General features: G+C 43.7%; 1 protein-coding gene and 1 long non-coding RNA gene across 3 annotated transcripts in view; one reads left to right on the top strand and one right to left on the bottom strand.

Moving 5' to 3' along the window:
* ELOVL5 (ELOVL fatty acid elongase 5) overlaps window positions 1–13789 on the bottom strand; it is a 62693-nt gene extending 48904 nt beyond the window's left edge. The window contains exon 1 of the mRNA XM_039529443.1: window positions 13567–13789. The gene's annotated coding sequence lies outside the window, so the exon portion shown is untranslated. The remainder of the gene's footprint in view (window positions 1–13566) is intronic.
* Window positions 12846–27869, top strand: part of LOC120400630 — a 39152-nt gene continuing 24128 nt past the window's right edge. For both annotated transcript variants that reach the window (XR_005595933.1, XR_005595934.1), the window contains exon 1: window positions 12846–13272. This is a non-coding gene — a long non-coding RNA (uncharacterized LOC120400630). The remainder of the gene's footprint in view (window positions 13273–27869) is intronic.

Here is a 27869-nt window from a genome sequence, read left to right as displayed (position 1 = left end):
AGAAGTTAGGATTTCAGATACCGGATGGGCATTCACAGAGGTCCAATGGTGAAGCCTCTGGCACTACACAAGGGTAATTTTCTTGTTTCACCAAAATTTAATTTCTGCAAGCTGAAATGCAGCAGTTTACCTTTCCTTCCAGTATGTGGGGACAAATACTTTGCTACAGTGAATAATTTATCTTCATCATGCAACACCACAAAACTGACAAGAATTTCAAAAGAATCCAGATATTCAAAAAGCACTACACAACTATCTTTTTTTTTTTTTTGGAATGTAAAAGGAGTGTTATATTTGCACAAAGAAGCCAATTATACTGAAACCCAAGTTTCAAAGTTTGGATAGACAAATTTTTACTATTTTAATCCATCTACCAAAAAATGCAATGATTTATGGGATAAACACTGCCCTTTGGTATAGAAGAGTCTGCTCCAAAAAGGAAGACACTAAAAACTAGCCAGCCATCTAAAAAGCAGAAGACAGACCTCAACTCATGTTATAGCTATTCTGTGTTCTGAAAGGCAGTCTTCATGCTTCAGAACAAGGTACACCAGGCTAAAACACCTCTGCCGAAGCTTTGCTACACAGATCTTAGGGCTTGTCTCTACTTACCTGGGGAAATCCACAGAGAGCAATCGATCCACCGGAGGTCAATTTAGCCAGTCTAGTGAAGACCCACTAAATCGACCACCAATTGCTCTCCTGTCGACTCCGGTACTCCACCGGAACGAGAAGCATAAGGTAAGTCAAAGGGAGAGTTTCTCCCATCAACCCAGCGAGGTGTAGACACCGCAATAAGTCAACCTAAGGTAAGTCGACTCCAACTACATTATTCATGTAGCTGGAGTTGTGTAACTTAGGTCGACTTAGCCCCATAGTGTAGACCTGCCCTAAGGTTCCACACCCACTAGTCTGACATAGATTGTGTCTATGCTGCAAGGACTACAGCATCACAAGTATGGCACCATGGCTATGCAGTCATAGCCCTGGAACACAGACACGGCCTACAGCAATGTAAGGGTTTTTTCCTGTCACTGTAAGAAAGCCACCTCTCTGAGTGATGGTAGCTAGGTTGAAGCATGGTAGAAGCATTTTTCCATTGACCTAGTTGTGTCTACACCAGGGATAAGGCCAACATAGCTATGGCTCTCAGGAATACAGATTTTTTACACCCCTGAGCAGTGGTGTTGGAACAAGTTTTATAGTGGGGTTGCTGAAAGTCATTGAACAAAACTGTAAACCCTGTACATGATGGAAACTACTTCAAGGCAAGGGGTACTGCCACACCCCCAGCATCTCTGTCCCTGAGTCCGATAGCTATATCAACCTAAGTTTTAAGCAAAGACCAAGTCTGACACCATAGCAAAAACGAGGTTTAATATAAATTAGACAAATGCCAGATGTCGGTATAATCAAAAAGCAGAATTACTTACATTAGCTTCTGTTTAATAGTGTGTAATAGATGTATGTTATACACATATCTTTAAAAATAAGGATGATCAGGTGAGAACTGTAAAATTGAAAGCAAAAAATGTTTAAAATGGCAAAAAACACAATGTCAAGTAGAGTTTATAAATAGTTCTGATTTTGGGACTATATTTAAGATGAACTGAAAGAGGGAAAAAAAGGCCAAACGTAGAGTATTCAGAAGACTAAGGAAACTGCTGATTTGTTAAAAAGGTATTTCACTTTGCTTCTGTCTGAAACAGGGAGACAAGAAAGATGGATCTGACTCAGGAATCAGGTTTTTGACGAGACAGGAATAAATGTTAAGGAACAGGAGAACATTAGCTGGAAAAAGGCCAAATATATTGTAAGACTTCTCAACGAAAGCCAGCTTCCAATGTTTTGGCACAATCTAAAACACAATGTACCACAGTCCAAGAAAAACACAACTGATAAAAATTAAAGTATATAGAAAAAAATAGGAAATTTAAATACAGGGATTCAGCCAAATGACTAAATAGACTCATGGATTCCCAGGCCAGAAAGGACAATTATGATCTAGTCTGACCTCCTTTATTACATAGGCCACAGAACTTGTGCAAAAGTAATTCCAAGAACATCTCTTTTAGAAAGCATCCAATCTTCAGTGAAGGAGAATCCACCACAATCCTTGGTAAATTATTCCAATAGTTAATTACTCTCACCATTCAAAATTTACACCTTGTTTCCAGGCTGAATTAGTCTAACTTCAACTTCTAGTCATTGGATTGTGTTACACATGTCTCTGCTAGATTGATGAGCCCATTATTAACTATTTGTTCCCCACTTAGGTACTTATAGACTGCAATAAAGCCACCCCTTAACATTCACTGTTAATCTAAACATAACGAACTCTGAGTCTAGCATTTCAAGATAGGTTTTCTAACCCTTTAACCATTCTTGTGGCTCTTCTCAGAGCCCTCTCCAATTTATCAACATCCTTAAAACTTTGCTGTTACTGCAATTCTAATCCTTACCACTTTTTGAAAGCTAAAAATGTTTTGGTCCAAACCATTTCTCTTAAGGAATAAAGTTAGAAAGTAAATTTCAGTGATTAAAGGTTTGTCTAGAGTGCCTATCATCATGGTACCTACTCTCTGCGCACAGATATGCTATTTATAAAACAAACATAAAATTAGTAGTGTTATTGTAGACAATCAGGGCTAATCCACCCTTCTGGAGTTCACTAAGGAATTGATAATTTGGTGGGAGAACAGGAAAGGGAAAAGACAAAATTGTCCATAGTTTTGTTTAAATTAACTGTAGGAAGAAAAATTTTAAGCTGCACCCCAATGATTTTAGGTGCAACCTTGCTGAGGATGCTTGATAAAGATATGTACTTCTTTAAGGAGCATTCCTAACCCCTTTCTTGCCCCCAGATCAAAGATGGGGACCCCCTGCTGCAGTTCATCACACAATCCAACCTCGCACTATCTGCTTTTGCAAGACAAACTCCCAAAGAATTTTCTGTAAGTGGGAAAATGGCTTTTAAAAGTAAATGTTTAAGACGGAGACACACACCAACCAGACGGTATGGGCAGATATAGACACAAGAAAGAACAGCCAGGAAAAGATGAAAGGGGGGGGCGGGGAAGAGGCATAATCCACACCTCTTCATAAGTCACCTCAAACTGGCCATTCACTTACAGTCTTGGCAACAACCAATGATATTTTATATATAAATAAAACGAACAATAAAAAGTTCTCAAACAGGGAAGTGGTCTTGCATCCTTTTCCTCTACCCTGAGTAATCTTACCTTTTGTTCCTTCCACCCGTCTCTTTCTTTCCAGCAACAGAGTGAGCAAGTGAGTTAGTGTAAACAAATTACACTGTGCAACTTTAGCTATGGTCTTGCAACTGCTCCCTGATTTATAAATTAATTATCTAGTGAATGGATTAGAGTAGACATAAGCCAACTAGACAGTTGATTTTAGGCAGAGTTATAGAAAAACCCTTGAAAAAAAATGCTAATGTTTCTCTTCACACACACCTCTACACTGAAACCACTCATTAATGGGAAACTGAGAAATCAGTGGAAGGATAAAAAATTAACATGAACTATGTTTGTTCTATAAGGCATTGTCAGCCCTAAGATAGAGTGCCATGTTCTTGCTTTGGTTTCTGTTTCAAAGCATGATTATTACTGCCTTTGAAAGAACAAAACAAAGGGCAATGAAGATATAGGTTTCGGGAATTTGTCACAAGGAAAGGGTAAAAGGTTTGGGCCTTATCTTGCTCAGGAGGCAGTTCTGAAGATTTCAAAATTATATAGGTAGTTGGTGAAGGGTTCAAAAGTCAGGACAATGCTCTTTTCACAATAACTTAACAAGGTGTGTAGCCTCAGGGATGCAGTTGACTCTAAACATTGTTTTTGCTCACACAGTATAGTTAATATTCCATAAGTAAAGATAGCAGTTAATATTTTACCCTTTCATTGATTTAGGCTGAAATATGCTTGTCTTCCTATAACCTGATCATCCTGGTTTTCTACAGTATAGATACAGCTTCCTAGACACGCATGTAGCGCCAGCTTGGCTAGTAACACTTCTTCCCAGCTCGGTGTGGTAGGGCATGCCAGACTGCATTGCTCCAGGGCTCCTGGTGCTGCTCGCTGTGTGCATTTCCCATGCACATTCCCCTGTAGAGGGACTACACGAGAACTGCCCAGATTTTCTGAGAATGTATGGACACATCAGTAGGCAGTGTGGTGGGCATGGATGCACAAATGTGACTGTTGTGAAAAGAGCAGCTGTGTGGGCACAGCTCAGCCTTGTTTGTTGTAGCTGATTCAAATTACGATGTCATGAATGGATTATGAAACTTGGTTACAGAAGGGAAAGTGAGAAAATTAATCAGAATTATCACTAAAATAATGAACATGAAAGACACTGTCAAAGCCACTAGAGCAGATCATGTAAATAAGTGTATGGCTAGACATTTTTATAGGCAGAGAAGTGATGACAGAAAGAGTGACAAAGAAGGAAAATGGTGGACACAAACCTAAAGTTGCTAGGCTTGATGGTCGGTGTTAGTTTCCTGTCCAGAAAAATATATATTTTTGATGTGAACAGGAAATTCCGATCACTGTAACAAACAGAGCTGCCTTTCCTATAATCAGAATGGATGCAATGAACTGTGCTCCTCACATGACAAATGTAAAGTTTAGCAGAAACTAAAAAGCCATTGTACAAGTATGGACTGATGGACAGATCTGCTGCCCTAGTCTGAGAGAAACAATTCAGAGCTGGTGCCAGCAAGCAGCATTTGTGGTCAGGAAAGAACAAACATTATAGGCCTGTGGTTTAAGAAAAAAAATACACAATTAGACTTTCATGGTAAACATCTGCTACTTAAAGATTCAGTTGTAACACTTTAAATATAATATAAAAGGAATATGAAATGTAACATAACATTTAAAGTGGAAGCAAAGGAACGCCACTTATCTCATCAATAGTTTATTGAAGTGAATGGCATAAATCCAAGTAATACTGTAAATTGTATGAAATTAAATGTTTACTTCCTCATCTCAGTACATGCCTGTTTGTGTTACACCCTTCAAAGCATCACTATCAGCAATATCCATAAGAACCGCGACAGTAACAAAAAGTCCCCCATGCCATATATTCCTTAACAGCCAGACCATCATTTGAGCTGAAGTCCATCACCTTAATTCTACAACAGGAGTTCTAACCCTGTGGGTACAGCAAGAGGAGTTATTCTTCCAACCACAGAGAGAAAAAAAAAAAAAAAGAAGTGCTACTTTTCTCCTCAAGGTAGTGAGCAGAAGGGAGGGGAGCAGAGATCCTTTGAGGTAACAATAGAATTAGCACCTCATTTAAATCATTGAGGAAGTGGCACAAAGGGTACAAGGATGTGGCTGGATTTTAGATCATGGGAGGAAAAATTTAAGATTCCTTATCTATAGTTTGACATTACATTAAAAAAAGCAACAACAAGCCAGCTTCATTTACTGCAAGCTTTACTGTAACCTGACAAACCAAAGCAACAAAAAATATCCCCATCTGTTGGACAGGTGTTTGGTGTAGTAATTTAAACTAAAGAGTAATAAATCCAGAGAAACTAGAGTCCATGCAAGATGTTTGTATTCCTACCAACTAGAATTGTGGTGCGCCATTGAAGTAGCTACCATTAATGAAGCATAGCCACTGAGGTAAAAGTTCTGTTTTAGTAAAAAGCATACACAATCCTGAGATGCAGTGTAGTGGATGCAGTGTCCAGACTGATTGACTGTTTTAACTTGCAATACTGAGCTCAAGAGAAACAGTCTGATTCAATTTTAACTGGAGTTAGCGATTCTAGACAATGATAACTGCTAAACTTGGAGGACTGGTAAGGGAGATTTATTGTTTTTCCTCTCTAAATGCCTTGGAACTTTGTGTTTAATACAAGTTAATCATCTTAAGGAAATACAAATAATTCTCTACTATACACCGAAGTACACTGGAGAAGCTTTCAGAACTCATTTACTTTGAACTAGTCTGTTCTTGAACTCCTATTTTACACACAGAGAAACCAAGGGAATGTATTCAGGAGAGTTAATTTCACTAATTAAACAGAGAGATTCTACTTGTGTAAATCTGTAGGTCACAAGGCCTATTCAATTTATCTTTAAAATAGATTTCAAGGAACTGTTTATTTTCATTGTAAGAATCAAAACATGCGGAGCTGCTACAAAGTTTTATCAACAATCTTAGGTGAATTTAACAACACGGAAATATCTCGTTTACACTGATCAATGCTAGCGAACCTTAGAGAAGGCAATCTAGATTACTCCCTTCCCTTCTGCTTAGTGGATAAGTCATTCCACTAATCATATTCCTGAAGTAGTCCAGTATTTAGTTGAACCATTGTTAAGTACTCTCATCGAGATGATTTGAACACAAAAACAATTTTAAATTTTGAAGACATAACTAGTTGGTTATTCTTTAAATGTAGGCATTGACTACTGTTATTGTATTATGGCAATTATTTCCAGAGCTAAAATGCTGGACTCTACATGATAAAGTTTGCAAGAACCTGCAGGGTAAAGGGATTTTGTAGGTTTTCAACAACAAGCTAGTTGAGAAGCCTGAAGCAAACAGGGGAATTTATCACATGCTACAAATTATATATTTTACAATTGTACAGTGATCATAATAATGTAAAATGGAGATGATGTGGTCACAGTTCAGGGCAACTATACCTGTGTTTCCCCTCAAAGGTCCAGCAAGGGCACCCAGTGGCTCCCCAACCATTGACTTTGGGGACCTGCATCTCTCTCCCTTCTGACTGGGTATGTCCAGGCTATACAGTTCCCTGCCTTGACTGTGTTATTCCCAGCATAGACCAGCTGCCAAAGGCACCTGTTTGCTTCCTCCTTCAGAGACACATAACAGGTATAATTGCTACAGCTGTAAGTACCACACAGTTCTGTCTATGCAAGCCTATTTTATTATTAAGGTAAAAAGCATTACAGAGAAAACACCAAAAACAATAAAAGAAACGACACACATGCTAATAAATTAACTAGAGTTAATCTCAGCCCTAATATGGATTCTGGTAGGAGGAGTCCTTCAAACCCCAACCCAAGGGGGATTCTTTGTGGTTAAAAGTTCATCACCATTTCACTCAGAACAACCAGAGTCTTATGGGACTTCTGTGCACAAGGGGTCCTGATCTGGAAGGAGGCCCTGAGCCAGTTTAAAGCCAGGCTATTTATCCAAAAACCCCTTTCTTTGTCCATTGAAAATTGGATTCTCCAGAGACAGTTAGTATATGCAATGGGGATGGCTTCTCTGGAGATTTCACAATGTGAGTGAATTTGCTTGCTCGCCCCTGCTGTTCTCCTATTTACCCTTCTCATGGAAGTCATACAATTACTCAACAACACATACACATATGCATCTGAATACAGTGTACACCAAAAGGTATTAACCCTAATTCAATAAGGTTAACTTAATTCAATAACGTTTATCTTAATTCCAAACAGTTTGTTCAAGATATTGTCAGTGTCTCACAGATGCTTACTCACCATGTGAAGCATTTTGAGATCTATGGATGAAAAGTACTAAGTATGATCAATTTCATGACAATCCCCTACATTAATATTTCACTGTTCTCCACAGAACACTAAGCATTTCACAATACTGAAAGGAAAATAGGAGCACTACCCCAAAGAGCTCACAAACTAATTTCAGACATAACAATGAAGGGAGGCAACACACACAGTGTAGAAGGGTTGAGAGAAGGACAAAGGCAATATCAGTAAGATTACCTGGTTACTCAGGGTCACTACGCTACTAATGCACATAGCATGAGAGATATCAAAGTATATAAGTGCCTAGTTTGCCAATTTCTTGTAGGTATCATCAAGAGGAACTCTGATGGAGCATGGTAGCCTTACGAACCAGCTTAAGTAAGGTGTTCCATCTACAAACTCAGTGTGGAATTAAACATGGAGCATCCTTGTACATCTGCAGAGAAACAATGCCAGCACCACCACCAATGCTATAGGAGACTCAGGGGTTAGTGGAGGAATAGCCACCACCATGTGGAACTAGAAACACTAGGAGCCCCATGAAAGCTCTACATGCATAAAGGGGTCCCTCCCACACTACCTCTTCTGGGATGGCAGAGATTCTCTGTAAGCGTCGGGATTCCATCACCCCAACAGAGATCTCAGCTGGGACAGTGGCAGTATACCACTTCACTAGAATCCCTCAGAGTCCTCCCCACCCCCTGCCCATGTCAGGGCACTCTGCTTGATAAGGTGGTCACCCCATACAAGAGCCTTCTGTCAGGGAGACAGGCAGAGGGCATTCGCTCTTTTTCAGGCTGGCCAGGGCCTCTCCAAACCTCAATGCACCTTCCCCTGTTTCTGCATGGGCTGAGGTCCAGTCTAGGAGGAGGGAAACCTCAACCCTCATCACCCCAACAGAGGACTATATTTAGGGGCAACAAATGTATTTATAGTGCAAGAGGGTTGCCCAGCATTAATTTCATTTGCGGGTGAGAGGGTGTGGCAGATACAGCATTAGTTAATTTATTTACAGGCATCACAGTATTCATTTTTCATCCTCCCAACACACACACACGTTGAGTTAGATAGTTTGTGCGGGGGAGGGGACATTAACTGGGAACTCACAGTTCAGCCAGCAACAGACCAAGGAATGTTGTGTTACCTGACCACTGGGAGATGGGGCGAGGGGAGAGTGGCATAGGGCACTGATGCATTTCAATCTGGTAAGTAGACTTTGGGCACAGGTGTTGGGTAATTTTTTCAAGCCTTGCTGAAGCAGAAGTGAGACATGTATGGCCACAAAGGCTGGGACAGCAAAGTGGCAAAGGCACAGAAAGAAGGGCTGTTCAGTGTTGGAAGGTTTCCAGTTATCACCTGCATATAATTTACAACAAAACATTTTCCCCAACAGGCATTTTAGAACACAGCCCAGCTACTTTAAACTTCCCAGGCCTAAACACTGTAACTACCATTACTTAAAAAAAAATGCTTACTTTAGGAACCTCAGCAAGCACATGAAATAGATTTGTTTAAATCTTTAAACAAGCTGTTTCTGAGTTTTAAAATCATTAGTCTTCAACCCATTTCCAAACCACCATAAGTACTGAGGTGCAAAAGATTACCCACTTCAAGATATTCTGGTCTGGAGCCCCATCATCTGGGATTCTTATCAAATTAGATATTTCTTAATTGACATAATTGCATATTTCAACTCAATTAATCACTTCATTTCTATTTAATTCCTCATCTAGATGACATAAAATGAAGGTCAGAGAGGAAAAAGAAGTGGATAGAGAAGGGACAATTCCTATTTGAATGTTTGATTCTAACCCTTGTGTTAACAGGGACCAAGTATGTGATATGAGAATTCCTCTGACTTTGTTTACACTTCTCCACACCAATGTAATAACAATGTAACAGGCAAGATACTTGATACATCAGTAGATGAGACATATAAAATACAATATACAAGTGTCATACATGTAACAGTTTTAAAACACAGCAGGCACAATATAATAGAACAAAAGGTCCACTTTGTCAGTCTCTTCCTAATCTTACAAAACAGAACTCATGTCAGTTATTTTTGCTACTACCCTCTTTCGCAGTTACAAATCTTCTGCGTGTCAATGTGCAAGTGTATTAATTCATTTTCAATAAAGACATGAAGCATAACAGGCACTTAGAGACACCCCTGGAGTTTTTCCAGTGTGTTTTTGTTCAGCAATATGTACCCTTAAAGGAATTCAGTTACATAAGCAAACTTTGGCTTCTGTTTCAGTTTATCTGATGTGTGAGTCTTGTTATCCAGTAATGAAGTCTTCACCTTTAAAAACAGTCTTAAAAATGTAAGCTTGGTAATTTAAGTACAATGTCCTTTTATCAGGCTCTGGCATGCAACAAAGATGAAAAGCTATTTCCTCTAGACAAACTCATGTAACTTAATGGCATCAAAAGTCTTCAGAAAAATACTGAAACTCAGACATTTGTAGCTGGCCTGCATTCCATTAGCACAGGTGCAGTTCTCATCACACGGGACAGGTACAAGTCCCCATTTGGTAACTGTCCCAATTCCCCATCAAAAGATGCTGATCTCTCCTTACCCCAGCCTTGTCTAGTCCACCCTAGAAAAATTGGCATCCATGCTACAGAACTCCAGGCACAGTTGCTGAACAGATTTCGATGACAGTGGTAAACACTTGATTCCTGTCTCTATTACAGCTTCCATCACTACCACCATTGGCAAAGCTACACCAGTGGTATCTTGCAGCCAAGAAATGTACAAAAGACCCAATGAGGCAGGACAATGGTGTAAGTACTAGTATAGACAAAGCTCAGATGTTTTACCCACCCCTCCCCCCAATCCTCAAAATCGGAATACCTGCCTGTTTACACTAGCAACTCAATAACATTACAGTACAGCATTTACCTGAATCTACATTTAAATTTTAAAGCCATAAACCACCACCAGGCCAAGTCCACCACAAGCATTAGCGTAAAGCAAACGATTAAAATGTTAGCAGTTGCCAATGGCCTGAATACACTAATACTCCAACAGTTGCTGCCACCAGAGATAATGTGATGGTGGGAAGTTTTGTGGAAAATACTACTCTAGACAAAGCCTTGTTGAAAGTTATTGTAACACAAGTACTCATTTCCTCACACCGCTACACCTGCCTTCTTTTAGCTTCAGTTGCATAACTGTGCTTCAGGTAGCACAGATTCATTTTCAGTGGCTTCCTACTTTGTAGACCAGCACCTTATCTACAGTAGCATCAGTTCCCCCCCACCCCCCAATCAATAATACCCCTGTTGAGACTCCTGCATTGCACTTTTACCAGCAGCCATCAATGCTTTGCTGATCAGAGACAGGCATCTGATGCTTTCTCCCACCAACAAATGTCAATTAGGACATGTGGGAGTGCATAATACAACCATTATGCCTCCTCCAACTGGTTAGGCCCTTTATGCTAGTCTCTTGCTCCCTGGGCTGAGAGCACTGTGCAGCCAACATCCTCACCTCTGGAGAGGTTATGTCTTGTGTCTTTTGACAACAACAAAGTTACAGTTGAAAGGATGCTGGCTACAATATGGAACCTCTCAAGAATCTGAACATGGACTTTAGAGTCAGATTAGGGGCTTTGAAGACTAATGTTTTAGGGAAGGAGGTGGAGGGACTGAAGTAGAGAAGATGCAGAACTGTTAGTTGGCTTCCACAAAGCTTTAATGTGTAGTTTTGCTGACACCCTTTCCTTTCCCTGAAATACCTTGTACAATACCTTAGGCATTAGGTCTATATCTTTAAAAAATGCCTCAACACCAATGCCTTTCAGTCATCGAGACCATCCTGTCTGCTCTTTCACCTAATTAAAATCTAAATTAGTTAAGTAACACAAGGATTAATAAAAATTATCCAGGACAGATACCTAGTATTCTCACCTTTTTTTAAGGATTGCACACCTCTATGGCTCTGCATAAATGGAATATAAATGGCTTCCCTCCCCCGCCCCCAGAAGTTTCCCTTTACATTCTTATTTGTTGTTCCATTTTTTAAGTGTAGGTAGCTCAGGGCTGGCCAGAAAATGAGATCTCCTGTTTGCAAAAAAATTCAGGTTTCAGAAATTGTTTTAATTTTAATACAGAACAAAATAAAAACAGTTTGAATTTTTTCCATGAAAAACCAAGCTCTCTCTCTTATGTACCCATACACAGAATAGCCAGTGGTGAGGACAGTCACCTAGGATGTGGGAGGCTCAAGTTCGAACCTCTGCTCTGCCTGATTTGCTGTCTAGCCTAAAGAATATTTAGTAAGTCCTGTTCTGCCTGATTCAGAGCAGGGACTAGTCTCCCACAACTCAGGTGAGTGCCCTAACTACTGAGCTTATCTGGTGTCTCTCTCTTGTTTTGACCAAAAATTCCATTCTAGACTGAAGAAACCTTCCCAATGAAATTCTCATAGAAATGGATTTATTTCCACAGAAAGTTTCAGTTTTGAATAATTGGAATTTTGTGGCAGAAAAACATTTAATCAAAACATTCTCCACCAGCTCTAAATCTAGATTGCCAAAATACTGTTCATATCCAGTCACCCTACCTCATTTGATACTAATGCACAGTGGTGCTTCCTTAAGATCAAAATCTGCGTGTTGTTCTTATGCACGGAACATGTTCAATCTGGAATTTGTTTCTTTCCATCCAAACACATTATGGATTAGTATTATATCATATGAGGGGGAAAACACAGCAGAAATCTTCTTACACCATAATAGGATTTAGCCCTCCTTCGGGAGCAGTTTATCTAACCTCTTTCAGGGGCACCTTTGGGGATATTTTACAAATGATTACAATTCCCTTATGATTAACACCTTGGCTTCTGGGAACAATTCTTCCCTATATATTCCTTCTTTCTCTACTTACGTGTCAAGTGAGTGAAAGGAGGAAGTCAGCTGCTGTTGAAGTTAAAGGGGATGCAGTAGTCATGGTAATGAGCAATTGCATCATACTCTTGAGTGATTGTAATCAAGAAAAAGCTTGAAGTGAAAGTCTATGCTCCCTTCCAACCCCCTCCCCATTTGGTTTCACTTAATTACATTCCATAAAATGAAAGAACCTTCAGACTTTATCAAACCAGCACATTTTCCATTCATATGGCAATATACTGTAGATCAGTAATAAATCCCCAGTAATACTCAATCTGGCAAATTTCCCCTCTGATGTTCAGTTTATCCACCAGCATGATGCACCACTTTGCGCTTTCACAGCTCCCTCCATTTGAGGATCTCAGCATACTTTGCAAGCGCTTACTAATCTCACACCGATGGGAATGAGGTGCGGGTTGTAACCATTGTGCTACAGCGGTGATTTAAACCAAGCCCCAAGGAGGCTCCGTGGCTAACTAGAGGCCTCGCAGCCAGTCAGCTGAAATGCCAGAACTCCTGGCCCCTGGCCCCCAGACCACGGCTGCCCCCCCGGAACTAGGAAATGGTCGCGATGCCCTCAGCCAGCGGGAGCAGGGCGCTAGGGATGAGCCCGAAGTAGCTCTCGGTGCAGGAGCGGTTCCCGGCCGCGCGCACCGGGGTGGAAAATCCCCGCAAGCAGCAGCAGGACACTAGAGACACCACTTGTTGCGACTCTCCCGGCCGTCGAAAAAGCTCCAGCGGCTCCCCAGGCACGGGCGCCGGCGCCAGCTCCTGGCAGTGCGCTCCAGCTCGCCGGGCCTGGACGCAGCACCGCCCCGCCGCAACAGCGGATGCGCCGCGCGCCCTTTCAGGTTCTCATTTTCATCCATTTGTTTATTTATTTATTGCGTGCAGCCGCGCGGTTGCATGGACGCTGCCTGGAAACAGCACCGGGCTCCCTCCACCACCCGGCCGCCGCCGCCGCTTCCCCCTGCCCGCACCGTCTGTCAGCGGCTCCCAGCCCCACCACCAGCCGCTGCTCCCGCAGGCTGCTGCGGCCGGGGGCCCAGCTCGCGGGCCGGGCAGCGCAAGGTGCCGCTCCCCCTGGAGGGGCAGCAGGGACCCGGCCCGGAGGCTCTGGGGAAGTTTGCCCGGCAGGACTTTACCTTCTCCTCACTCCGCGAGCAGCTTCGGGCGGCGGCAGCTGGTGCGGGAGGAGGGAGGCGGCGAGGTAGCGGCTGCCGGCCGGCGCTGTCACGCTGCAGAGCGAGGCGCGGAGGGAAGTGCCGGGCGCCGCGCGGAGGAAGGCGGGGGAAAGAGGGGGAAGTGCGGTCCCCTGAGTAAATCGTGGGCTGATTGTGACGTAACAATGGTGCTGGGGACAAATGAGAAGCTGTCTGGAAAGGGGGGCGCTATGACGTCACGATCGCCAGGACCAATCCAGGGCTAATGGAACGTTCGGGACTGGGGAGCCCCACGGGGGCAGGAAGAGACGGGGCGGGGAGAAGGGGGCGAGGCTGACTGGCAGCGGCGCCCTGGCAGCGAAGGGCAGAGACTCGCCTGCTGCCGGGCAAAGCACCGGCCTGGGGACAAGTGAAGCACGATCCCGGGGAGCGGCGGGGGTGGCGGGGCTGCGGGAGGGAGGCAGGGAGGGAGCGAGCGGCGGGGCTGGGGATTGGTTGCCCCCCATCGCGCCCTTCCCCCCTAGCCCCCAGAAAAGCTACACGGCCCGGCCCGGGACCGTTACGTCCCCCATCCAGCCGGGCCCCTCTGCCGCTCAGCCCAGGCCCCACCCCGTGTGCGGGGCGGGTCCGCGCTGAGCTCACCGCGCTCTGCTGCTGGAAACCCAAACTCTCGGCTCATCACCCCAGCCAGCCGGCGGCCGAGGCGGCCAATCAGGGCGGTTGTGGGGAGGTGCTGTCCAGGCTCCCCCACGCCGCCTCACTGCTATTGCGGGCCACTGACCTGGCAGCTCCCAGCGGGGCTTCAGCCCAGACACGTGCCGCCGCCCCCCCCCCCCCCGGTGATCTGATAGCAAGTCTGAAAAATCAGGACAGGGGATGGGGGGGTAATAGGCTCTTATATAAATAAGTGGGACTGGTTCTATAAGATTGGGACATCTGGTCATTTTACCCCCTGTAATGAGAGCGTGTGGCAGAGCGGGCCCTGCAATGGTGCAGGGGAGGTCACTGCACTGAGCGTGGCTTGTATTCAGGACACTGCGCAAGGGTTAATGACTCGTGGGCTCCCGCACCGGCGATGTCCGGAGCAAAGGGGTAACATGCAGGGCAAGGGAGGACTTCGGCCCAGCCTGGCAGTAACCATCCCATACATTCTTCCTTCACTGTGCCCTGTTGATGTTTGCTGATCACATTAGTGCTGCTAAATGGAGAGGGTTTCTAGAACAGCCTGTTATTTAGGTTGCCTGACCCCTGCCAGTGTCAGGAGCACTTGTACTCTGGTCGCTAGCCCTGCTGACACATCTACACTGCTGTTGTTACCCTTGCTGCCTAGATTAAAACTAGCAAGGGTTTGCCTACCTGCACTACAATCACACCTTCACCTGCATTGTAGATGTACCTCATAAGACCTTGTTTTCAGTTGCTTATAACTTTGCTGAACTTCAACAGTTTGGACTGAAATTTTGCAAGCCAAGTGTCTGCCTCAGGCTGAATTTTTGGGGAAAATTTTAAACCAAAACAGTTCAGCTGTGTCTGAGAATGAGACTACGGAAAATATATTAGCTTTCCCATGTTAACTAAGTGTGACCCTTTCTTTCAAAAGCTGTAGCCTGTGCACTGAGTGAGGCATAGGTCCTGTGGAGAAATATCATGTGATCATATAATTAAAGAGTGTATCATTCATATGCATAAGGGGTTGAATTAAGGTTTCATAGGCAACTGTAATTCTGCCATTTTCTAACATTTGAGTGCTTAACTGTGCAACCTTAATAACATTACAGTAGTTTAATGTAGTTTTTGTGTAATATAATAAATACAATTCTAGATAGCTATTCTCTCCCTCTCGTTACCCAACTCCTCACAAGAATATCTGAGTGCTTACAAAAGTTACAGTATCCACAGTTAAATTATATTCTGGGTTTCTCTCCAGAATAGGGTACTTAATAGAGAAATAAAATTCTTCTGCTCCATGCCCAAGGGGTGGTGGCCATCCAGATTAGATAGTCTTTAACACAGGAAATAAGGACAATAAATAAAGCGAGTGAATTGGAGATAAACTAATAGTAAGGCTGTCAGTTTGTCACAAAAGTCATGGATTCTGTGGATTTCCATGACCTCCATGACTTCTGCAGCGGCCAATGCGCCTGGCTCTGGGGCAGCGCAGGCAGTCCCTGCGCAAAGCACACCGGCCGCTGCTGGGTCAGTCTCAGGCCACCGCCAGCAGCAGAGTTTGGGTGTGGGAGGGGGTTGGGACATGGGATGGGGTGAGGCGGGCTTTGGGCGGTGCTTACGTGGGGGGCTCCGCAGAAGCGGCTACATCCCCCTCACTTAGGTCCCAGGTGGAGGCATGGCCAGGCAGCTCTGTGCACTGCCTCCGCCTGCAGGCACCGCTGCTGCAGCTCCCATTGGCCTTGGTTCCCAAAGAGAAGCCAGCGCTCTGGGTGGAGGCAGCCTGCAGAGCTGCCTGACCACCACGCCTCCACCTATCAGCTGAGCGAGGGGGATGATGCCGCTTCTGGGGAGCCTCCCAGATAAGCGATACGCAGAGCCCTCCTCACCCCATCCTGAGCCCCAACCCACTGCCCCCTCTGAAACCCAAATTCTGCTGCTGGGGGAGGGAGGGAGGTGTGGAGTCAGGTAGGGAGCCTGCTGGCCCTGCCAACACCAGCGGGAGTCCCGGGCCATGCTCCATCACCCACCCCACTCCCCCAGGCAGCCAGGCCACCCTCCCCCAGCACCCGTGGGGTCCCCAGGCAGCCCCCCTCCCAAGTTTTATTCACTGGTATTTTTAGTAAAAGTCATGAACAGGTCACCAGCCATGAATTTTTGTTTATTAAAAATACCCGTGACTAAAATGTAGCCTTAACTAATAGTAATGTGTAGATCGGGGTAGAGAGCGGGGTCGGGGGCTGCACCATGTGGCTCAGCCCGCTCTGGCGCTGGGTTGGGGGCTGCACCATGCTGTTCAGCCCCACTGTGGCCGGGGTGCAAGGTTGAGGCTGCACCAGGCAGCTCGGCCCCACTCTGGCCAGGGCGCAGGGTCGGGGGCCAGACCACGTGGCTCAGCCCCGCTCTGGCACTCTGGGGTGCAGGGTCAGGAGCTGCACCATGCGGCTCCTAGAAGCCACGGCATGGCCCCACTCCAGCTCCTGCACACTTCAATGGCCTCCTCCAGTGCTCCAATGGGGGCTGCAGGGGCAGTGTGCAGAGCTGCCTGGACGCACCTCTGCATAGGAGCCGTAGAAGGGACATGCTGCTGCTTCCAGGAGCCGCTTGGGGTAAGTGCTGCTCGAAGCCTGCACTCCTGAGCCTCTCCCCATGCCCCAACTGCCTGCCCCATCCCTGATCTCCCTCCTGCTCTCCAAACCCCTGAATTCCAGCCTGGAGAACCCTCCTGCATCTCAAACCTCTTATCCCCAGCCCCACCCCAGAGCCTGCACCCCCACCTGGAATCTGCCCCCTTCCTGCTCCCCTGCCCCAGCCGTGACCCCCCTCCCACCCTCTGAACCCCTCAGTCCCAGCCCAGAGCACCCTCCTACACCCCAAATTTCTCAACCCCATCCCCATCCCAGAGCCCACACCCCCAACCCTCTCCCGCAGCCCAACCCCAATTTTGTGAGCATTCATGGCCTGCCATACAATTTCTATTCCCCGATGTGGCCTTCAGGCCAAAAAGTTTGCCCACCCCTGGTGAGAGTTTGCCATCTCTTTGGCAATAACGTAAAATACTAACATTTGGGGATAGTGACTGGCTTGGAGACTAGAATGGAGATCAATATTTACCTGATGTCTCTCCCTCCTCAAAAAGGAATTTCACAAATAAAAGTAAATGATGGCTTCTTGCAGCAGCCAGCTGAAATTGAGTGAGTGTGAGTGAGCTCACCTGAACTGTTTGAATGAGTAGGTTGTGAGTCTCTGCTAGTTAAGACAAATTAAACAAAAAGTTGCACATTCCAAGAAGAGCTTCACTTTATCAGGGAAGGGAGAAAAGCAGACTTCATGAAATTCACAGAGGATCGAATTTACCTGAGAGCACTTAAATCCAGATTCACAAAGGTACTTTGTGCAATGCCTAATCTCTATGTACGCTGCTCCCTAGTGAAATTCTCAGCTGCAAATTAGGCACCCAGGCTCCCTTTTCAATACATGCGGGGAGAGAGGCACCGAAGGAAGGGATTCTCAGTAGCCAGCAGGGAGCTGAGCTACTGAGAATCTGAGCTGAGCAGGGAGTCACCTAAACTAGCCGGAAGTGCTGAGCAAAGCAGCAGGGCATAAGGCCCAGATCCCCAAAGGACATTGAGAGATCTAACTCCCATTGATCTGGGTATTAGCCATCTGACTGACAGACCAGAGATAGATGCTGCCTTCCAGATGGGATCCTCAGCCATGAACCTTCATGAAAAATCTCAGGTTAGGACACTTAAGTAGGATGTGGGAGACTCAAGTTTAAGTCTGTGCTTCAATAAATATTTATACAAAGCAGAACAGCTCCACCAGGAGATACTGAGAGAAGACCCATCCCAGAATACTCAACCTAGTGGTTAAGGTAGTCATTGGGGATGTGAGGCTTGAGTTGAAGTCTGGAGCAGGGACAAGAACCCAAGTCTCTCATATCCTAGGTGACTGTCTTAACCACCAGGATGTGTGTACATTTTTCCAAAAAAATTCTTTTGTACAGATCCATGTGTCTGACGAAGTGGGTATTCACCCACGAAAGCTTATGCTCCAATATGTCTGTTAGTCTACAAGGTGCCACAGGACTCTTTGTTGCTTTTTACAGATCCAGACTAACATGGCTACCCCTCTGATACTTTTGTACAGATGATGTACTGCCTCCCCTCCCCCCATCAGTGGTCTGCCTCCAGCCCACCTGCTGTGGGATGTGGCAAGTATTAGGTCCTTGATGTGTTCAGAGCACGCCTACAGGATTGGGCCCCATGAGCCAGGTAGGTGTATCCCCACCACTACCCAGTTTGAGAATCACCCTTTGGGGCCATCAGGGCATTGGCTTGTACTAGCACTCGAAGCAGCCTGTCTGCTGTGGAGAGAAGTCAGCACTTGGGTGGCTTTGCAAATGCTGACCAGTAGGAACATAGGCACCTAGGAGATTTAGGTGCCTATGGGATTAGGAAACAGTTGAGTGGCAGTTTTGAGAATGTCAGTGGCACCTAAATGTGGCCTAAAGAGGCAGAGAGGCACCTAAGTATCTTTGTGAATTTGGGCCTTAGTTATTAGAGTGGTGGGTGTGATTGAAATCCCCAAGACAGATGGAAAGCAGGGATTTGGAAAAATCCTATGTTTTTAGTGGAATTGGAGGGAAGAGGAAACCATAAAAAGGGTGGCAAAGTTCAGGGGCATAGTAAAGAGTATGCTGTAGCATTTAGAAAATAATAATGGAAGATATAGGAAGGTGCAGGGGAAAATGCATTCTCCAGAGTTGGAAAGTTATTCAATAGTTACACCAGAGATTCTCAAACTGTGGTCTGTGGATCACTGGTAAACTATGGAGAGCGGGCTGATCACGTTACTGGCTCCTAAATACTCATACTTTATAGAAGCAATTGCTGTAGTTGCCACAATGATTTTATGCAATCATGACTAGGAGGTGAAATGATCCATGGAAATTACAGTAGAAGGGGGAGATAATGGAGATTGTTTCACATCCACACTATTCAAAATGTTTGTGAATCTCTGAGTTAGAAGCACAGACTAAGAGGTCCAGGAGAAAGGAAGGGTCCCCTTAGCATAGAGTCTACACAGATAAAACAACTTTAAGGGCCCATCTAAAGCCCGGGACTAGCTGGGCTAGACAATTGGATTGACACAGTTTTTTTTTGTTTGGGACAATCATGTTTAAGCCTATGTCACAATTCCCTAATGGTTCTATTACATAGACTGACAGAATTACACTTGTAAACAAACCCCAAGTTTAGTTTAAACGTTTGCAGACAAACAAGATGATAAGAGTTTGGCTGGCTAGAGTGGTAAGAGTGGTTTATTTTAAACCAAATAAAAAACAAACAAAATAAAATTTCTTTAACTAAAGTAGAGATGTAGATTAAAGGATGTATGGGGTTTTTACCCTTGGTTGTCCACAACCAGCTTTAAACTGTTTTGTCACTATGTAAGGCGGGCCTAACTCACTCAACTTTTCAGTCCTATCTCACCCTGACAAACAATTATTATAATCTACAAATTGACCATCAGCAGACTATTTAAAAAACAAAAACTAGGATTTGTGTGGATGGTAAGAGAGATAGCAATTGCATCTTCTGATTATTGCTAGTTTAAAAAAAAAAACCCTGTTACTTTGAAAACCTGCTAAAAAGGATTTTTACTCAAGTAGTTTTACTTACATTATTTTCTCTGATTCTGTTACCCAGTTTAGATTTTGAAGTAAGCTAGTAACTGGTGGAGTAATTCCATTAGTACTTTAATTATAAAATGCCCTTCAGGGCCAGTTTTCAGCAACACTTTTGTCTATCATGGCTCTTAGCTGGATGGTATAAAGTACACGTTGGTAAGATTCCAAGTTTTATCTGCCAATTCATGTCTCAGTATTGGACTGGAATATCACTGTAGATCTCTTTATTAAATAAACTGCCAAAAGTAAGACAGATTTCAAATTTAGCTAGTATTTTATTGTGATGAATAGATTGCACAAGTAGAAGAGAAAAGGGGGATGGGTGATAACTTCCCTTTTAAGATTCCATATGCACACACTCACACACATTCTCTCTCTCTATAATCACCTGCTCCTGCATCATTGATCACTCTTTTATTAACAGAAAAATTAAAAGGAATCTATAGAGAACATTGTCAGAGTAAGGATTTTGTCTTGAACCCTACATTCACAAGGCACATTACGTCTGAAAGACCAAGGCCTACATTTTTAAAAGCATCCAGTGACTTTGGGTGTGTGACTTGAGACTTGGCCATAATTTCCAAGGCGGGGAGCACTCACATCCCTCTTTGACTTCACCTGGAACTTTGTGTGTTCAGCACTTCTGATAAATCAAGTTCAAGACATCTCAGCTGCAGCACTTCAAACAAGTTGCCACTTAAGAGGCTCTTTAGTTTGAAATCCATTTCTTTTAGACATTGGAGGAATATTCATTTCAGCCTATGGCCCCAATCCTGTGGCTAAGGAAGTCAGTGGGAGTTTTGCCATTGATTTTAATGGGAGAAGGAGCAGGGCTGTTTTTCCACTTTAGCTAAGTTGTCTTTGCACGCCTATAGAACGGAACAGGTGTTTTCACACCAGTAGAGCTAAAATTGGCTTGAAAATGTGCTTTAGATAAACTCACTCCTTGGGCCCCGGCGGCAGTCTGCTGTCTAATACGTTTGTGTCTCTGGTTTATAGATGAATTATGATTCCTTAAAGTGTTACTTTCACAGTCAAAACAGCTTTCGAAATCTGAAAAATACTTAAATAATTAAGACCCAATCTAGTGTTTTTTAAAATAAAAGTACCACTCCAGAGCTGCATGTAAAAAGGAGAGAAGCAGAAGGTGGGGGAGCAGAGATACTGCTTCCAAGGATAGATAGGGAGAGCTCGGTAATGCCCTCTGAGGAAGAATGAACGTGTGACTGGGACTATTCCATAGCAGATATATAAGGTGTGAACTCCATATCTCTCAAGTGCCCAGTCACTGTGGCATAAAAGTACTAAAATGACTCAGAACCCACTATAGTCAACTGGAGTTTTTCCATTGCCTTCAATGGGCTTTGCATTAGGCTCTGTGTGCCTATGGGCTGGCTGGTTGTCTCCTTCTCCCACAACTGCTAGCACTCGAGGGAGGGAGGGAGTGACCATTATTAGTTAGTGGAGGGAGATCCTTTTGAGCACTGGGATGTGGGCAAGTGCTAGCTCGCCCATTGCTAAAAGCCCCTCCTCCAGCCTAGGTAGTGGGGTGGCGGGGAGAGGGGTTTTGTTTTTGCTAGCAGGTTCCCAGTGTGACAGTTTGCAAGTGGCCCATCAGCAGCTGTTTCCCTGCTCACCCAGACATCTCTAGAGGGTGCCCAAGCAGACTTTGTTATCAATCAGAAAAAGAGGACAAGGTCATTAAAAGTGAAATGCAATCTCAGAATTATCCGGTAATCAGAATTAAGCAATCAAACAGATTGTGGTTTAATTATTTAAGAGCTTTTCAGATTTGGAATGTAGGTTTGATATTAAGAGTAATACTTTAACCAAGGCAGAGGTCAGATTTTTGGGCTGTGTATACTGAGGCATGACATCATAGGTCAGGGGTTTGGAACATGCATCACAACTGCACCATGAGCGAAGATATTACTCTTATTAATGACATGAAGGTCCCTTTCTGAAGAAATCCACTGACACTGCAGGTAGAATGCTGTGTTCAGTAAGTTATTGGCACCTCAGTATCAGAAAGATGTAGATGAAGTAGGAGGAGGTCAGAACCGAGCAACAAAAATCATCAGGGACTTGGACAGACAGATTTGAGGAAGTTTTAAATAATACTTTGCATTCATATAGCATCTTTCATGCAAGAATCTCAAGTACTTCATAAACATTAGTTCTCACAATGCTTATGCGAAAGGCTGAGCACATATGGAAATCACGAATAAGTGATTAGTCCTTGATGAAAACAGAACTCGAGTCATGACATGCCAGCTACTGCTGTAGTCATTAGACACACTCCCTCCTTAAATATGTACTACAGAGCTTGGCTAAATGAGGATTAAGTGGGACATAATAAATAACTACTAATATTTAAGGGTATAAATACCAAGGAGGGAGAGTAGTACACCTCTATCCCGATATAACGCTGTCCTCAGGAGCCAAACAATCTTACCGTGTTATAGGTGAAACCGCGTTATATCAAACTTGCTTTGATCCACCAGAGTCCGCAGCCCCGCTCCCCCGGAGCACTGCTTTATCCCGTTATATCTGAATTCGTGTTATATCGGGTCACGTTATATCGGGTTAGAGGTGTAATTTGTTAATATTAGGCAGAAGTCTCTGACAATAAGAGAACCGTGAAACAATCTAAAGAAGTAGTGAAAGCCCCATCCCTGGAGATATTTAAAGTAGGGGGGACAAAAAAAATGAAAGATATATTTCAAGGAACAACTCCACATTGGTATGGAGCTGGATTAATAGATATTTTTTCTGCTACAATTTTATGTCAGCTTGAAGCCCCAGGCACTGCTAGATATAAATGGATCACATAAATGCTAAAGAAATGTTTAAAAATATTATATTTTATTTGATTAGAAGGTTATAGAAATCACCATTCATTATTTGCCACTCTCCCATTTAGTCCAAAAGCCTCAATCTTGTGTTTCATTGGCTTCTGTCCAGGCTTACTTAGGCAGCTTCAGGTTTTTTATCAGCAAGGTAAGGGGGATATGATTACAGCTCCCTTTAAATCAAATATTGTGCTAAAAGTCTTAGATTTAAATTTCAATATCTACTCCCTCTACTGAATACAGTATTTTCTTCTTTTGTACCAACCACAAATGCTTCTCTTCATGCTGTTTGTACAACTGTGTCCAACTACATAATTACTTGATCCTCATGGAAAAAGTTTCTGAACAGGTTTCTTTTTGCTTCAGTGTTTCTTGCTTGGCAGGTATTATAAACAGATGATTGGCTGAAGTTTTGTTCTGACTATTTTAACACCACAGCACAAGACCAGCTGTGAACAAACTAACCCTCCTTTCCTAGAGATGAGCTAATTACTTGCATTTGTATTTTTAATATTTACTTTATTCCTTTAGAGTGCTTTTGCTATCCATCTCATCCTAATGTCATTCATGTCAGGCCAGTGGCCAATTTCCCACCCATTACAATGTACTATCATGCCCTGTCTGAATATTTCTAACACAGTCCCTGTGATTCACATGAACACAGAAGCTGCTGCCCTAAGAGAAACTGAAGACTTACTGACAGGTTGTAATGGGATTTTCATTCTCACTTATTCTTTTACATCTCATCACAGTACTCAGTGTTGTAGGCAAATGATTACTCTCTAAGGCCTGGATTTCAGCTAAATATTAGATTGACCTAGCTCTGTTGCTCAGACCTGGGTTGAAATATCAAACTTACTGTGGATTCCCAGAGCCAGCTCTACCATGTAGATGGAACAGGTGGTGCCCAGCAACAGGAAAATATATAGTTTCAAGACAACGAAAATCCAGGTCCAATAATTAAATTTGTATTTCCCATTCCTGCTAGTACATCTTCCTCTCATGTTATGTTTCCTTCCCATTTCAGACAGAAACTGTAATTAAAAACCTCCCAGTGTTGACACTTCTTATCCTAGCCACTCAGGAGCACATACATATTTATTTGGCATCAATGTTAGCCCTGCCACCTTGTGATTGCCTTGATCCAAGAAAACAGCAAGCTCTGTGGATCTTTCCATCAGATACCATCCCACTGGCCATTGTTGGCAGCCAATGGAGCTGTCCATGGAAAATGCAGAAGGAGAATTTTAAAATGGAAGGGGTAGCTAGAGCCAGAAAAAGACAGAAGAGGCATGAAGATAAAAGAGAGGATGAAAGGCAAATAAGGAAGATAAAAACACTGAGCACTCAGCAGCATGAAAGCACTTTATACAGAATAAACTAAACCTCCAACCACCCCTCTGAGATTAGGAAGTATCATCAGTAGTTTTTCTATCCACATTCTATCCACCTATATGGCACAGAGAGGTTAAGTGGCCGCCCAGCGTGGACAGCACTCCATCAGCAGGAGAGCTTCTTCTGCCAACATAGCTGCCACCACTTGATGGGAGTAGATTAATTAAATCGACAGGAGAGCTCTGTCCCATCAGCTTAGAGCAGGTCCACTAGAGCAGTGGTTCACAGAGGTCTTGTGGGGGTACATTAACTCATCTAGATATTTGCCTATTTTGATAACAGGCTACATAAAAAGTACTAGTAAAGTTAGTACAAACTAAAATTTCATACAGACAATGACTTATTTATACTGCTCTGTATACTATACAATGAAATGTAAGTGCAATATTTATATTCCAATTGATTTATTTTAGAATTTTATGGTAAAAATGAGAAAGTAAGCCAAGTGTGTTGTGACACTTTTGTATTTTTATGTCTAATTTTGTAAGCAAGTGGGAGCTAACAAGGTTTCCCACTTCCAAACATAGTGGTTGGAGGCTGCAACATTATGTGTTTTAAGCAGTTGGAGTGAGTGAGCAGAAGGAGTTTCTGCGGGTCCCTGAAGAGAAGTAGATACAAAAAGATAGTTACTTCTTGGGACAGGGGCCAGAGTGGCTTATCAGGAGTTTCTACAAAAGAGGGTTGCAGATAGTTTGTTCCTGCTGCTGTTCAAGGCAACAGGGCCGGTGTACATTTTTGTAAATAATACATTAATACATTATGACTCTATGTCACTGATTTCTCACCTAAAGAGAAACCACCCTTCCGGGACCCAAATTTTGGCTGCCGTACAGCCAGGGGGCAACCATAATAAAAAAATAATTAACAATAACACTGTATTGGTTCACTTAACACTTCTGCAGTGTAATTATCCTCTATATGTGCACGAATATACACTCTTGAATTTTGAGGTTCTTTGTATTTCTTATTAGGATGCCACTTGGACAATCTTTCACTACGAATACATTTAAAGACTGAAATCCAAGTTTTTCAGATCTCTTGCTCATCTTTCCTCTTTCCACTTTAAGGTATTTTGAGATATGTGCACCTGAGATTTCTTCTGTTCCAGTTTGGGTGTTTGGGCTGTAGCTGTTGATTATTCAAACTTCCTGTTTATTCAGCTTATTAAAAGTTTCTATCCAAGCTCTAGCTCTAGGTTTCATGCCTAAATTTAGTCTGTTGTTAAGACCCATTTCATTAAACATCTGAGAAATGTATGTCACTATGATCTTGGGCCCAGACCTTGCAAACACTTAAAAGCAAGCTTAACTTAAACCATTAACTTAAGTCATTGCACTGACAGGATTACTTGTGCTTAAAGTTAAGCACATGTAAGTGTTTGTAGGATCAGGACCTTGGTGCCATGACCTGATTCCTTCCTGGCAAGACTAATACATTAAACTAGCAACTGGAATATTGCATGAGTGTCTATATATGCCAAATTGTAGTTTTAAAAAAATATGATACAGCTCACCTGAGGCCCAAGAGTATAAATTTTACTTTCACTGGTGAAAAGTCAATAGTACCACTCATGTGAGCAGGTGCTTGCCAGAGGAATAAAAGTTATACAATCTAGTCCTTGATCTTTGACTGTTCTTGTTTCTCTCATATGACTCCATTATTTAAAGGCCTTTAACAGGCTTCCTCTTTCTCTGTATTTAATATAATGTTTTATTCTTAGCATGTGAGGCTAAGCACTTCATGTTTTGTGTACTGTAGTTTCTGTATGTCATTTTCTAGTTTATGTCTAGCACGGGGTAGGCAAACTTTTTGGCCTCAGGGCCACGTCTGGGTATGGAAATTGTATAGCAGGCCATGAATGCTCACAAAATTGGGGGTTGGAGTGCAGGCTCTGTGGTGTGGCCAGAAATGAGGAGTTCAAGGTGCGGGAGGGAGCTCTGGGCTGGGGCAGGGGCTTGGGATGCAGGGCCAGGGAGGGGATGAGGGCTTCATCTGGAGGTGCGAGCTCTGGGGTGGGGCTGGGGATGAGGGGTTGGGGTGCAGGATGATGCTCCAGGCTGGGACCGAAGGGTTCGGAGGGTGGAAAGGGGATCAGGGCTCCGGCAGGGAGTTGGGGTTCAGGAGGAGGTCAGGGGTGCAGGCTCTGGGCAGCGTTTACCTCAAGCAGCTCCCAGAAGCAGCAACATGTCCCCCCTCTGGCTCCTACGCCTGTCCGCAGGCACTGCCTCTGCAGCTCCCATTGGCCGTGCTTCCTGGCCAATGAGTGCTGTGGGGGCAGCGTGTGGAGCCCCCTGGCTGCCTCTACATGTAGGAGCTGGAGGGGGGACATGCTGCTGCTTCCGGGAGCCAAGCGGAGTGGGGCAAACCCCTGACCCTGCTCCCCAGCTGGAGTGCCAGAGCGGGGCAAGCCCTGGATCCTGTTCCCCAGCGGGAGCTCGAGGGCCAGATGAAAACATCTGGAGAGCCAGATGTGGCCCCCGGGCTGTAGTTTGCCCACCCTTGGTCTAGCAGCTACATTTTTACCATTTGCCAGCCTTAAACATCAGGCTTTTAGCCATTCCATTTTAGTGGTGATCTTTATTTCCTGACATATAAATAGTTGGCTGGTACAATTTTTTAAAAAGGCTTAAAACATATAGTTCTACTTACTAGGCTTGTCTCATTATATTGTTCTGTCATTTAATATAGAGCACTGTGGCACGCATGAAAGGCAGTTTTCTAACACTGAAATAAAATATTGAGGTTGGGATTTGCCTTTTTTAAAAACTTTGTAACCAAAATGGGGCTCGGTTATGCTTTTTCCTCAGGAAGGTTAATTTAAAAAATCCAAGATGTAGTGAAACAAAGGTAAAGGCTCACAGAAGGAGTTACTTTCTTCTAACATTGACAAAGGCTATTTATTAGAATCAGGAAAACAGCATTACCTCTAAAGCTACTGTGTCTCTATACCTGTTTTACTTTAGAGCTTCTTTCTAGAACATCACTGCCTTCAACCTAGCCTCTGCTACAGAAAGCACCCGTACACACACAGTTACATCCCCCAAATACCTGTGCAAAAGGAATAGGCATAGAGGACAGTGAAACTCTTATAGCTGCAGGTAACCCTGGTTGGTGCCAGAAGCTCTTCTAGCCAACAGATAAAAGTGCCTCTGCATTCATAACTGCAGCATCACTACTGATGCTATCATTACACAAGTTAAGAGTTGTGTATGCTCCAGTTTATTGCTGTAATGTACTGAATTTTGGATACAGTTATTGCTAGCTCATTAAAAACATAAAGCCTGCTGCTTCAGTGTAATCTGCGCTAGAACAGACCACTTCAACACGTGAATATTGCTTTTAATGTGAAATTAGCGCATGTGGATGCTTTTAGTAAAGCGTATTTGTTGTATTTTATTATATAATGAGAGATGTAATGGAGGCTGTTCAGAGAATATGCTCACTTAGTAGTGGAAACCAGGAGACAGCGTTTTCCCACAGGTGTTAACGTAGGCAGATGTTAATGAAAACCCTCAGTTCTTCCTCATGCTTTGGCCAACATTGAGGTAGTTGCCTGGGTACATTTCTTGTATGGAGCACTGATCATATCCGTTAAAAACATCACACTTTTGATCCAGCTCTGTGTTGAGAACTCTGACTGCAAAGAAAACACAAGTCAGGACATATAGTTCCGGCTT

Source organism: Mauremys reevesii, linkage group 3 (assembly GCF_016161935.1).
Source record: "Mauremys reevesii isolate NIE-2019 linkage group 3, ASM1616193v1, whole genome shotgun sequence".
In the NCBI taxonomy this organism is placed as follows: domain Eukaryota; kingdom Metazoa; phylum Chordata; order Testudines; family Geoemydidae; genus Mauremys; species Mauremys reevesii.
This window is presented reverse-complemented; position numbering and strand designations above follow the sequence as displayed.